Raw genomic sequence first — 12,828 nt, forward strand, 5'->3', positions numbered from 1 at the left:
TGCCTCATTCAGTTTTACGCAAGAACACAGAAAAATCAATCGGTGTTTTGTTCCATTGCTTTTAGTCAATTAAATGCTTCTTTTCACCTTTTTTTTTTTCTTTTTTCCCTACCAAGCTTCAAAGTAACACGACGTGATAGCATCAGCCTTGGGTATTAGCCCCCACAGATAGAAATGTTCTTGAAATAAGCTCAATAGGACTTTCTGTAATAACTTATCCGTGTTCTCAGACTCCTATCAGTCCCTGAGGTAGTCATAATAAACATGAACTGAAGTTTCAAAATCTTCAGGAAATTCTGGCCTTAAAAAAAAAACAAAAACAAAAAACTGTCTTTGAGGTTTCTTTAAAGTTAATGCAATGCTTACAAATTAAGTCAATAATCTATAAAAATAAAACCAGAAATTCTTTAAGAAGATAACTAAGAAATGTCCATTTATATGGTATTAAAAATGATAGACTTAAAATTTTCCAACAAAACTAAGACAGCAATTTCATAAGAATAAGACTCTGTAAGGGGAAAATGAGCATTAAAAGTTTGGGCATTTCAAGTGCTACATTTTCCTAAAGAGAAAGTGGGATTTAGAAAAGTAGTTTATGACATTTTCATAAAAGTGTAAAGTTTGTAAAGCAGGTTTAATAAACATTAGTTCATTTATTAAAATATCTTTGAGGTGGTCTTGTTGCCATGTAAAATTTAGTTTACCAGGAAAAGTTTAGTCCAGACCCAAATTATTTTCATTTTACTGAGATACCACGCACTGAGCAATCCTAGGTCACACATTGTGACCTGAAGTGTCTATCACAGCTAAACCCCTCAAGTTCATCTTTTTTTTTTTTTCACATCTTGGCCGTAAAGCACAATGGGTTTCATGTTTATTTCTGGAAATTACTATAGCCTAATGGACACTCTTCATGTTCCAGAAATTTCCAACTCTAATATGGATGATTTTTCTTATTTGACTTAAAAATTAATTTCCTTGTGGCTTCTACCTTTGAAAACATCTGCTCTTTTATACCACCCTGCCTGCCTCATATGTTGTTTCTATAGCCTGTAAACTTCTTTTTCTGCTTCCCACCTTGGTTTATCTGGAAAAAAGTGACCAAAATTTCAAGACCTAGATTAAGTTTATAGTGCTCCATGAAGTTTTTCTGAGGTAGTCCCATGCTCACCCTTACCTCACCCCTGCTGCCTCTCAGAAGAGGTAGCTACTATAAAAATTTTTTTAAATAAATAAATAAATTTATTTATTTATTTATTTTCGGCTGCGTTGTGTCTTCATTGCTGTGCGCGGGCTTTCTCTAGTTGCAACGAGTGAGGGCTACTCTTTGTTGCAGTGAGCAGGCTTCTAATTGTGGTGGCTTCTCTTGTTGTGGAGCACGGGCTCTAGGAGCACTGGCTTCAATAGTTGTGGCATGGGGGCTCAGTAGTTGTGGCTTGTGGGCTCTAGAGCACAGGCTCAGTAGTTGTGGCGCACGGGCTTAGTTGCTCCGCGGCATGTGGGATCTTCCTGGACCAGGGCTCAAACCCGTGTCCCCTGCATTGGTAGGCAGATTCTTAACCAGGGAATCTGCTACTATAAATTGTATGTACTTCCATTATTACATTTATCCCAGAAGGCTAAAATTCATGGGTTACATAACTATAAAGCAAGGATCATGGTTTTTTTGTTTGTTTGTTTTGTTTTATTTTGTTTTATACCTGTGTCTCAGATTTCTGGAGCAGCGTTTGACATCTAGATAACCTGAAAAATTATTTGGTGAAGAAAATAAATGATGAGAAAGAACATCTAATTTCTACTTCAGAGATTCTTTTGTTTCCTTCTCAGTTCTCAAAATGAAATAAACTCTTTAGTGCACCTATTTTGTCGTCATTAAAAAATTATTCATAGACATATAAAGGTTGAAATAGCAATAGACTGCCTGGGTTTGAAATGTGACTTCACCACTTTACTAGCTAAATAAACCTGGAAAAGTAAATTAATTCTACCATCTCCCCAAAAGAGAAGTCTTCAGTGTATTCATCTGTAAAATAGGGATTATGACACTACTTACCTCATAGGGTTCTTGTGGATATTAGAGGATATAATGTACGCAAAGGACTTTGCCCAAGGCCCAGACCATGGGAACAATGACCAATTATCAGGCTAGTGTCTAACAATCTATTTTCATTTTTAAAATCTGAGAAGAAAATCCCTGCTTTGTGGCGACTCCCCTCTCCTTTCTCTCCCCCTCCTTCTACTCCCCCTCCTCCAACAGCTTTATTGAAATATGAGTGACAAACATATTAATGTGTCCAGAATTGCAAAATGAAAAAGGGCCGCACCCAGTCAATTGTAAGAACTTACTAATGAAGATGGGTAGCTTAGAAACCCAGTCACACATCAGCTAAACCGCAAGAGAGACCTCTAAGGACTTTTTCACTTTATTATACTTTACATCTGATGCGGTTTATCAAGCAACTCTCATTAAATAGGGTTTGTAAAGAACCTTCTTGCCCTAGGTACTCTGGTGGCTGATTAACAGATCACATTATGCTTTGTGTCTTTTCTGGTATCAGCAGGGTGTTTTGTCTATGAAGAGTAGATTTCCTAGCTTTGGGGAGTTAGGGCAATTTAAACGCCGCTCTCTGACAACTCAAAAGGAAGGTCAGCCCTGAGACGCTCTCATCTGAGTCACTGGCTATCATTTTCTGGGAAGTCACAGAGTGGAGAGTTCACGGACTTGTGGATCTGAGGGTTCTCGTTAGTGCACATTTTAAGTATCCATTCTCCTCATGTTATTCTTCCATCTTTATATTGTTTCAAATGAAAGCCAATTCAGAGGAGAAAATTATTCTAGCCTTTGGGTGAAACCACTGACATGCACATATCGGAGGTGGTGGTGTGGAAAGTGGCAGCCCTCCGGGGGAAGTAAAATGGTTCCCAGAAGGCTGAGCAACCTCTGGGGGAGCCCCAGCCTCTCAAGATGGTGGGTGTCCTGAGGCAAAGAGGAGGCCCTGACTACAAGGTGTTCATTTGTAATAAATCCCTCTAGTGCAGGTTCAGACTGGTGATGGAACTGGGCAACTGAAACACTCTCACTGTGTGTAAAAGACCTGTAAATAAATGTGCCCACGTTTCAAGAGTTTTGAACATGAACTTTTTGGATCCAAAGGCCCTGAAGTGAAGCAAAACAAAAACAATAGTGAAGAGTGAGAAAGAAGAGAAAGCTCAAGTGGTGGAGGCTGAAGTCTTTAAAAACTCCAAAGTCAATGTTTTATCATAATTATTGAAAAATCAATTTACTATTTTCCCCCAATTTCTGTATTGTGGTAAGATACATATAACATAAAATTTACTATTTTAAATAACCATTTAAAGTGTACAGTTCAGTGGCATCAGGTATGTTCACACTATTGTGCAACCATCACCACCATCCATCCCTAAAGCTCTTTTCATCTTCCAAAACTGAAATACTATACCTATTAAATAATAACTTCTCAGTCTTCTGTCCACCTTCCCTCTCCCCCCCCCGGCCCCCTGCCCCTGGAGTCACCATTTTACTTTCTGTCTCTATGAATTTGACTATTCTGTGTATTTCACGTAAGTGAATGTCTGTCTTTATGCCAACTCCACACTATTTTGATTACTGTAGCTTTGTAGTAAGTTTTGAAAACAGGAAATACGATTCCTCTAGCTTTGTTCTTCCTTTTCAAGATTTTTTGGCTACTTGGAGTCCTTGAGATTCCGTATGAATTTTACAATGGGTTTTTCTATTTTTGCAGAAAAAGGCATTGGGATTTTGATAGGGATTGCATTAAATCTGTAGATTTCTTTGAGTAGCATTGACATCTTAACAATATTAAATTTTCCAATCTATGAACATGGGATGTCTTTCCATTTATCTATCTTTCCTTTATTTCAGCAACGTTTTGTAGATTTCATTATATGAGTCCTTCACCTCCTTGGTTAAATTAATTCTTCAGTATTTTATTCTTTTTGATGTTATTGTACATAGAATTGCTTTCTTAATTTTTTTAGGATTGTTGTTAGTTTAGATACCAATATTAACACCAAATATAGAAATAAAATAAGTATCTCTGGCCACAGAAATAACTTGAATCTAAAATAAGAGTCAATTCACAGAGTCAAGTGAAAGAAAACACCCTTAGCTCCTCAGGTATTCCAGGTGGAAATAATCCAAGGTGATTAGTCTTTGTGTTGAGTGCCTTCTTCTTTCTTTACTTCTGAGGGTTATAATGATGGCTGGCTGGATGAATTGTTGGATGGAGTCAAGATGGAGGAAGAAATATCTCCATATTTAGTAGATAGCACTCTTCAAAGTTTTTTTCCTAAGCCTGCTTTATCAACTTGAAATTGACCAAACCAACCTAATCATTTCCTCTAAAGATTTTAAGTCGTGTAAGCAGAGGTGGTTTACCATAAGAGATACATGTGTGGTAGGTAGCAGTAAGAAAAGCATACTTTGGGGGACTTCCCTGGTGGTGCAGCGGTTAAGAATCTGCCTGCCAATGCAGGGGACACTGGTTCAACCCCTGGTCTGGGAAGATTCCACATGCCATGGAGCAACTAAGCCTGTGCACCACAACTACTGCTCCTGCGCTCTAGAGCCTGCAAGCCACAACTACTGAGCCCGCATGCCACAACTACTGAAGCCCACACACCTAGAGCCCATGCTCTTCAACAAGAGAAGACACTGCAGTGAGAAGCCTACGCACCACAACAAAGAGCAGCCACCACTCACTGCAGCTAGTGAAAGCCTGTGCACAGCAATGAAGATACACCCAAAAGTAATAAATAAAATAAATAAATTTATTAAAAATAAAAAGAAGAGCATACTTTAGGTGCATGAACAACTTGCATATAACCAGTACTGTGATGGTAAGTGTTTAACAATTGGCTCTCTGCAGAGGTGCAGGATCCCTGATTTATAGTGTTTCCCAATTTTCATGGCTTAAATACTCTCACTGTGGCCAATTTTGAGTTATCAGTGTGGTATCACTGAATGAGTTCCTGGGAAGAGGTGCACACAGTTGGCCCTATGATGATGGTACAAGCCAGATCCAGCTCACAAATGGATACAACTGAACCACAGTTCCAATGTGAATAAGTTATACATTTTCTGCAAGAGATACAGCTTTCCCCTCTGACACCCTCCTGTTAAGGCACCTGCTTTCCTAATGACCCCTATCTTGTTCTTATGGGTCTCCTAATGCTCTGCTATAAATCTCAAGTTTAAGCCCATACTACTCACCTTCCTAATCTTTATATGTTATACTCTTGAAACAATAATTTAAAGAACATAAATAATAAATTATTATCTCAATACATATACTTTACAGGAAAATATTAATATAATTAAGAAAAGAAATATTACTAGTCATGCCACTCTTCAGAGATAAGCACTGCAAATTCTTTGATGCATAGCTTTCTAGACACTTTTATTTATATATTTTCATATATAGTATATATACATATTTTTTCATATGTACTTCATATATTTTAAGTGCATTAAATAACAATAATACTACACCTTATACAATGTTTTATGATTTTTTACCTTCAAAAATATTATAATTTTAAAAATGTTGAAATAACAGGGATATAGAATTAAAAGGAGAGGTTATATGGTAGAAAGCAGAGAATATAGTTTCCTAGAGCACTAATTCTGTTACCTATGTCTTGGAAAAAGGATTCTCTGATCCCATAAACATTAAATACTAACCTTCCTTTAGAAAATCCATAATGTACTTTAGCATCTTAAACACCCTAAGTATTCTGTAATATGTTTTACTCAGTTTTCACTGAGTAAAATTATTTAAATACTAACATCATTAATATAATAATACTTAGTAATACTAAATAGCTAAAATAATTCGAAAAGAACTTATTTTTCATGAAAAACCAATTTCACTGAACATTTTTAAAAATGCTTTAAGCTTCTGTCTGGATGTACAGTGATTTAGTACTCAAGTCCTCTGCTATTGGTTATTTGTATAGTTCCAACTGGTGTCTGCTGAAACCAAAGCTGGGATGGACATTTCAGTACCAGGTAGCAAAGATGCACACATTTTACATTTCCCTCCAGAAGTTTACTTATTTAGTGCAACCGTTTCTCTGTGCCCTCAGAATCATCAGATAAAATATTACTTTTAATCTACACTAATCTGTCAGGTGATAAATAATGTTTATTCTCCTTTTAATAAGCACATCTTTGATTACTAGTCTCATACACCACCTTTAGGCTCAACAGGTGAAAACTTTATTTGTTACTGTTGTTGTTTAGGTTTGGTTTGATTTGTGGATTTGTTTGTTTTATGTATTGGCCATTACCATTGTTACTACTAACATTTGTTAAGTGGGAATAAAAACCTGCTGGCTGCCTTACTAGAAACCTACATCATTGGTATGGAGATAGCTAGAGCAAAGAGCTTGCAGTTATAGGAAAAGTAGAGACAAAAATTACGGCATTCCTGCATTCTGCTTTCAAACAAGGTGGTTTCTTAAAGGAATTTAAAGAGAATACTACTATGCTTCAAAGTAGCTTAAATTACTGAAGAAATTATAAAGCTTTATATTATTTAAATTTAATTTTAAAATTATTTTTAATATTCAAAAAATGTTAGAGTTTAGTAAACTAAATTCAATTAGTATTTGTGTTAATGGATAAAGGTTAATGTATAAAAAAGAAGCTGAATTTTACCTTAAATGTTATAATATATAATTTATCTTCAAGAAACCTAGATGCCTTTTGAAAAACTTTGAAAATTATTTTTTTGGAAAACAATTTTGCTTGAAAATCATTGGCTCAGGCTGCTTATGTTTTATGACTATTTTTTCTCTGTATTTTTCCTTAGGGTCTGTTTTTCTTAAATCTAACTTACTTTTCTACTTTAAAAACACTATCACTTAAATGCTTCTTTATTTAATCCCTCAAAAATGGAGAGATACTTGGCATTTTTTATAAAAAACAAAGTCATGAAGTTGAAATTGGAGCAAACAAGTAGAAAGCTTATTTTAAAATGCATGGTCATTATTGAAATAAAGCTACCTCGAACCTTGGTACTCTTTGCACATACTAGGTGCTTGTTTATTGGTGATTGCATGGGATAATGAATGAACTATGGATTTAGAGAAGAATGAAACAATAGTTTCATTCAAAATCTCTCACAGAAATCCCATGTTTCAAAATTTAAGTTATTGGTAAGATATAGACCTGCCACTGTAGTAAGCTTTACATGAGACCAATATTTTTCCAAATAAATTTTGAAGCTCCTAAAGTTGAGGTTTTATTTTAGTAAGAAAACAGTAGAGCAAAATAAACTACACAAGTATTGTAATGTGTCTGTAAGACTGGTGGTAACGTATGTCAGAGAATCCTATTCTAAAATAAAATTTTAAAATTGAGTGCAACTCCATGATAGACATCCTAAAAATTGACCAAGTACATAATAACAATATGACTGAACAATTTTAAGTGGTTTGGTATTTTGCTGATCACAGTGGTCATACATATGTACAAGCCCTATTAACCAGTGACAATGGATGAGTTCCTAGATACCTCACTATAGATGAGTTCCTGGATACCTTCAAATATCTCTGTAATCTACAAATTGGCTATTATTATACATGCAGGAAACAGAAGATCAACTTATGTTTGAAGAGTCTAATATTATGTTTTCAAATGATACAATATTTTTCTTCAACCTCTAGACAATTTTTCAGGTGGCTAAATGCTGGGTCCAATTGCTAATCTGTAAAATAACTCTCAATACACCATTTTCTATATATTTTCAGACTCAAGGATATCAAAAGATCTGAAAATTCTTCAGTTAAACACACATATATATACGCATACACATACACACAGTAACCTCACCCAAAAAGGTTTTATCTTGATTAACCTAGCATTTTCCAAACTTCTTGATGGTAAGCTCCCCAAGGACACAGACAATGTGTTCCTAGCACCTATCAAAGTTCCTGGCACATATAGATGTCAATAAGTGTCAGCTGAATGAATGAATGGATGGATGGATGGATGAACGAATGAATGAAGTTTGGGAAACCAACAACTAAACTTGTTTGTTGATCTACATAGGATATATTCATAAAAACGTGATTCTAAAGTAAAATTTGTTTTGACAACTGAAACAACCCAATAATATTATGAGTATCCTTTGTGGCCTTCAAAGTCTAAGTCCAGCTTCCTTGAGGACTCTTTCTCCTATTACTCTAGTTGTCATCTATCTTCTCTGAAATTTTATAGCACTTTTAGTCTCTACCACATAATTTAGCACTGAATTATACACTGTCTTGTAGAATTCACTACAGCATGTTTGATTTATGACTATCTGACTTCTGGCTACCCACATTTCTGGTGCTCTGTGAATAGAACCATCATATGATAACGAACATGCAGCACACAAATATGCCTCTCATTACTAGTAACTACTGTATGATTACTAACTGTACAGCCCTTTATATTGATGCGGCTCTTTTAAAACTATTATCTCATTTGGTTTCATAATAATGGTGCAGTTGACATGGGTGCAATTATCCCCATTTTATTGATGGAGAAACTAAGAACCAAAGAATTAATGTTCCAGTGATTAGATATTCATTAGATTATGTACTAAACTCCAGCATTTATGACATCCAAAGCCCATTTACTTGCTTCCTGGTCTGTTTTCTGACTTGCACAAGGTAAGCCTTGTTCTGACATTCAGAACCCATCCAGTTCTCCGGTCTTTTTGCCCTGCACAACTTTTATCTGAGACATTAGTTTCTAGACAATTAGTGGTTCAAGAGGCTGAGGAGTGAAAGTGAAAGAAAGAGGAAATAGAGAGAAACCCGAGGGAGGTAGAGAAAGGGAAAGATGCTGGGAAGCAGAGACCCAGACTGGAGGACTCTAGCCCTATCTGGCCAGCAGATGTTTTGTTTGGTCATCACAGAGCATTTTTTTAAAAAGTGAATTCATTGCCAACTTTTAAAATGGCAAGTGTTCTCATCTATATTTCTGGCTTCTCTTGAAAATACAGATGAATGGTTAATTAGTTTCAAATTTCTGCATGGCGACAATTGGCTACAGCTGAGTAGTGGCTGCTCCCTCAAGACAGAGTGTGTGCCCTCTAGCTACCCCAGTCCCAACCCCTCTCTTATCTCACTCCAGGCAGCGTCACTCTTCCAGCCTCTTCAGGGATTTGCAGCTGTTTCTTCTACATTGTATTATCTTATCACTGTCTCTGACTTTCTACAGGTATCCTCAGCTTTAATGGGTTTATTTTTATTATGCAATTCTAACCAGAGGACTACCTGAAGTCAAACTCTTTTTTAGCGGAATAAATTCATTCACTGAACAAATATTTATTGAGTGCCTACTATATACCTGGCATTGTTTAGGATTCAATGTCATTACTTCAGGATTATATCTTGGATTTCCCTTAAATTGACTAATGATTATGATTACAAACAATATCTGATAAAGAGTTAGTCTTATGACTAGGATACAAACGCTTTTAATTATACACATTCAGGATCAAATTTTGACAACAATTTGGTCATCAAATCCAAACATAGCTTTAAGGATTCCAAAATGATGAAGTAATGCTGTGGTAAATTAAAGGATTGGTTCGAATATTTTAAAGATTTGTGATCTGGTTTTCTCAAATGTGTTACAGATAAGAAAAACAATACAATTTTTAAAATTAGGTTTGCCTCAAGAAGCCAGGCACACTTGGGTTTGAGAGTAACAGATGAGCCAAAGCTTACTCCCTAATTCCTTTAGGTGTTACCCAGAACTTAGAAAAAAAGAAAAGAAAAGAAAAAGGTGAGAGAAAAGCAGATACATGTGTATAAGTTTCTGTAAATCTTTTTTATTATCCCCACACATCCCTTCAAAGATGCTATCACACTCCCCAGAGAAAATCTACTGAATTTCGTTAATCCTATATGGCTATACCTTTAATTTCTGATGAATTACAGTAAAGGTCAGGCAGAATTTATGGTAAGTAAAATAAGACCATCAAAAGGTTTTATGTACTTGGTTACGATGTGTATTAAAATCTTGTGTCTGTCACAACAAATTACTACAAACTTGGTGGCTTAAAATAATAGAAATTTATTTTCTCACAATTATGGACTACAAATCTGCAATTGTTAGCCGGGCATCTCTCCCTCTGAAGGCTCTAGGAATGGACCTTCCTTGCCTCTTCTAGCTTCTTGTGGTACCAGGGGTTCCTTGGTTTGTGGCTGTAAAATTTGAATATCTGCTTCTGTGTTCATATAACCTTTTCCTCTGTGTCTGTGTCTTCTCTTCTTTCTCTTATAAGGATACTTGTCATAGGATTTAAGGCCCACCAGGGTAATCCAGGGTAATCTCACTTTAAGATCCTTAAGTTAATTACATGTGCAAAGACCCTTTTTTTTTCAAATAAGGTCACATTTCCAGGTTCCGGGGGTTAAGATGTGAACATATACTTTTTTTGTCAGTCCACCATCTGACAGAATATACCACATTTCACTGTTTGATCTCCTGATACACCTCTTAGAAACATTTATACCATACAGATATACTATTTATACTTAATGTGGCTCTCATTTTTAGTTCCATGAAGGGCTGAGCATCAAGTCCTTGGTCAACAACACAAGGCTTAACTCTGCCATGATTTCTATAGAAAAAATTACATGTGATTTATGACATGGCTGCTTATGTTTTCCATGAATATTTAAATGTTAGTTCAACATTCAAATAATATTGTAAGCTCTGAGAATCCAAGTACAGTGCTTTACATTTATTTCTCTTTTCTACTCAACACCTAAGACAGCCTAACGCACATTGACAGATATTTATTGATTGCTTATCAATTAGTATATTCATTTTGAAATTAGTCTTTTTTCCTGATCTCTGTAGAGATTTTGCTAAGAGTATGAATGTAGCAGAGGAACAAGAATAGCTTTCGTAGGACAGTACATTTTCCTTCGGGGGTCGGGTGTGAAAGCATGAGTAAGACTAGCTCTAGGCTGATAATTTCTTCATTCCTCCCTCCACCCCCTACTGAGTCCTTTCTATTTGGTTATTTGGATTGACTTACATACCTGCTTCTAGAAAATACAGGTAAAAAGAGCAAGCCTGTAAAGTCTGTTCAAGAGCAAGGTACAAGAACATGGCTTAGAAATCTTGACAAAATCCTTTGAGTGATTTAGTTAGGACTGAGGCTCTACAGGATTGCCACTGGGCAATGTGTCTGTAGAACTCAGGGAGACTGTAATAATACCTTGGTTAGAACTGTTTGGAACGATTATCTTGAAAGGAAGGAAGGAAGGGGGTAAGGAGGGAGGGTGGAGAGAACTTTAGTTTGAATAGATATTAGGATCAATAGAAAAGTTATTTTTAGGTTCAAAGAACTTCCAAAGTTTTTTTTGAGACATAGTAAGAGATATCAGAGAGAGAAATTAAACAAAAGTCTGTGGAGAAGTGAAGAAATTTTGCTCTGGGTTGTTGGTTGTAGGAAACAGGAATTAAATTCTCAGAAGGTCATGAGCTGGCTGGCAAAGAAAAACTAATGAAAAGGGGGAAAATGTGTTTGTGGAGAAGGCGGGAGAAATGTAGAGCCTTGTGCTGCAATTACAGTATGAATAGCTGGACAATCTGGGGCTGCTGGAAGGAATCATTAGCGCTGGCTAAATGAATATGTTTCTGTTGCTAAAATAATTAAGTACCTTAGAGGCATCAGAAGCTGTGTTGAAGATCTGTAGCAATTCTCTTGCTATTGCATTAATTAACTAAGACCACCCTCTCCTAAGCTTCTTTGAACCTCCACTGACAGAACTCATGGCTATTTTTTCCTAGATGGAGAAAGAAAAACTAGTGCAGTTATATCCTTTTGTTCATTCTAAGCAGTGGTCACTTAGATTTCCTTAAGCTCAGTGAAAACATTATCCAGGCGAAGATTCCACTCCACACAGAAATAACTACTAATCCAAAGCCCTAAATTAGCCTCTAAATGGTCTTCCTTTAAACAAACAAACAAAAAAAACTGTAAAACTCTGAGCCTTTGGTGATGAACTGGATGAAAAGTTGGGCTACCTATAGTCTGTTCTGCTTGGGAGACGTGTGAATTCTACTATCCCTTTTCTGCGTGTCTAGCCAAGGTGTCTTTGAATGCTCAAGGACTGTTTTCAAACCAAACTGATAAGAGACTAAAAAGATTCAGTCTGAGTTTGCTGGACATTATCTTTTTTCCCTAAAATGCCTACCACACTGTAACTGTGAAACACAAATAGGTAAAAATTAAATCAAATATGGTCAAAATAAATACGTTTTTCTTACCAAAATGAACGTGTCTGTTACTTTTTTTTTTTTAGAAAGCAAAAGCAGTTACAAGGTTGAGATGCATGTCAGGTGGAGGAAGAAGCTGTGGGTAGGATCCATCAGCCACAGAGAACAAAGCCCCCTCTTGTTCTGGTGGGGAGTGCACAGGCTAGGGACATGTCCACTAGGTGGCGATTCATCTCTTACATTAGTCCTAGGATGGAAGAACCTGTCTGCTAAGCACTGTGATGGGCGTGAGAAAGGTAAATATAGATTGTTTGCCTTCAAAATCACTTTTCTATGAAAATCAGTTTTGAATAATGGTGAGAACAATGCAGATCCCCCTTTTAGGATGAAAATTGAGTACTATCATTATGGAAGATTTCATAATTAAGGTTCTGAGTATCAAGCACAGTTGAAGAATTTTGAAGCTGGACATCCCAATGATCATCCTTGTTTTGCAAGTGAAGACACTGAGAACCAAGGATATCAAATCTCTTGCCTAAGGTTATAGTATT

This window comes from Hyperoodon ampullatus (assembly GCF_949752795.1).
Source record: "Hyperoodon ampullatus genome assembly, chromosome: 4".
Taxonomy (NCBI): domain Eukaryota; kingdom Metazoa; phylum Chordata; class Mammalia; order Artiodactyla; family Ziphiidae; genus Hyperoodon; species Hyperoodon ampullatus.